Source organism: Phyllostomus hastatus, unplaced genomic scaffold (assembly GCF_019186645.2).
Source record: "Phyllostomus hastatus isolate PE091 unplaced genomic scaffold, TTU_PhHast_1.1 phas_contig_30, whole genome shotgun sequence".
NCBI lineage: Eukaryota > Metazoa > Chordata > Mammalia > Chiroptera > Phyllostomidae > Phyllostomus > Phyllostomus hastatus.
The window spans coordinates 7,642,091-7,644,339 of record NW_025333841.1 but is presented as its reverse complement, the minus strand read 5'-3'; the positions used below and the strand labels follow the sequence as shown (position 1 = coordinate 7,644,339).

The 2,249-nt window shown below is 36.0% G+C and overlaps 1 pseudogene; it reads left to right on the top strand.

Annotated features, from left to right (window-relative positions):
* The first annotated feature begins 1,305 nt into the window (after positions 1-1,305).
* Positions 1,306-1,490, top strand: LOC123819142 (annotated as a pseudogene).
* The last annotated feature ends 759 nt before the right edge of the window (positions 1,491-2,249 follow it).

The following is a 2,249-nucleotide window of genomic DNA, read 5'->3' as shown; positions in this document are numbered from 1 at the left end:
TAAAACCTTTTTTATACAGTAGTTTTATTGGTATTGTATTTTATTCAACTTATTAATGAAGTATAACATATATAGAGAAAAATGCAAAAATTATATCAGCTTGATGAATTTTCAAAAACTGAAATACTCATGTTATCAGGACCTGGATTAAGAAACTGAACTTGGATAGCACCTAGAACATGCCCCTAGTAACTACTTTTCCCTCCCAAGAGTGACCACCATCTTGACTTTGAAAACATAGATTACTTTAGACTGTGTCTATCATTTATATAAATGGAATAAAACAGTACAAACATTCTCTTTGATTGTGGCTTCTTTTTTTCAACATTGTATTTGTTTGATTTATGCATGTTAATGGTGGTGTACTTCATCCTCATTACTTTATAATATTTAAATATGATGCAGTTTATTTATCCAATTTACTATTCCTAGGCATTTGGGTTGAGCCCAGTTTGTGGAAATTATGAACATGACCACTATGTACATGCTTGTACCTGTTTTTTTTTTATTAATCCTCACCTGAGGACACACTTATTGATTTCTTTAGAGAGGGAAGGAAGGGAGGGAAAGAGAGAAACATTAATGAGAGAAGCATCAGTTGGCTGCCCCTTGTATGCACCCCAACCAAGGACTGAACTTGCAACCTAGGCATGTGGCCTGACCTGGAATCTAATCTGTGACCTTTTGGTTCATAGGATGATACCCAACCAACTGAGACACACAGGCCAGGGCTCTACCTGTCTTTTGGTATACTTTTATGCATTTTGTTTGAGTATTATCTTAGTGATTTCATACTTCTGTAACAAAAACTCTAAAGACTGGATGGCTTAAATAACAAATATTTATATCTCACAGTTCTGGATACTCAGAACTCAAAGATTAAGGTCCCAGTTGATTTGGTTCTGGTGAGGGCCCTCTTCCCAGTTTTCATACAGCCACCTTCTTAAACCTCACATGGCAGAGGGGGGGGGAAGGAGAGAGAGAGACAAGAAAGAAATCATCTCTCTCGTCTCTCTTTTTACTATAATGTCATTCTTGAGAGTTTTACCTTTATAACCTAATTATTATTTCCCAAAAACCCCTCCTCTAAATACTATCAAATTGGAGATTAGAGAGTTAACATAAATTTTGCAAGGAAACAAATATTTAGTCCATAGCAGATCTGTATACCTAGCTTTGCACCATTTTCAATGGTGTGCATCTGAACTTTTCTTCCTCAGCATTTCTTTTCCACTAGATTGCCTGACCATGGTAGAGAAGACTAGTCTTGTCAGTTATCACCAAAGCAGCCCTTTTAACAAGACAAGCTTTGCACAGTGGCTGTATTGTAGCCAATGAGGTTTATCCAAGGTGCAATTATTGCTAATTGAAAGAGTTAAAGACTGAAATCAGATCAGAATGAAAAGTCTCCTGTTTATATGGCTGATATTCCTGTCATTAATATCCTAAAGGTTTTCTGGGAATCATGCACTCATAGAATCAAAATATTATTGGTCATCTGAATGTATCAATGTTTGGGTATCATGTACATGTTATCAATTAAAGCACTAGATTTCTTTGGTGGTGACACATGAGTTAATCTGAATTAATCCAGTATCACCCATTGAAATCTAGTTGAGGGAAGAGTCTTAAAAAATGAAGACACTAAACAGAAAAGTTTTAAATGAAGCTAGCCATTAGGGAACAAGGGTAATGGGAAGCTTATAGGACCAGTGCAAACTGAAATGCTAAGGAGACAGCATGGGATTTCGGAGGTCAGGAGGAAGAGGGACTTTATCTATATTTTTACTTTAAAAAATTTTCTTTTTTAAAATAGATTATATTGATTGTGCTATTACAGTTGTCTCATTTTTTCTGTCCTTTATTTCCCTCTACCCTGCACCAACCCTCCCACCAGCATTACCCTCTTAGTTCATGTCCATGGTTCATAAATATAAGTTTGTTGGCTTCTCCATTCCCTATACTATTCCTAACCTCCCCCTGTCTATTTTGTACCTACCATTTATGCTTCTTATTCCGTGTACCTGGAAAAGGGACTTTAAATGGAAATGAAAGTACCACTATGTGAAGCACAGGAAACCAGAAATCCAGGAACTTTGTTGACTTTGCAGCCTTGCTCAGAACTTATGATGATCCTAAGGTGTACTCTGTCCATAGTACATTATCTGATGGGGGTGTACAGAGATCAAATGAAAAATTATGAGTTATAGTTAATAATACAACTGTATTGTATATTTGAAAGTTGCTAA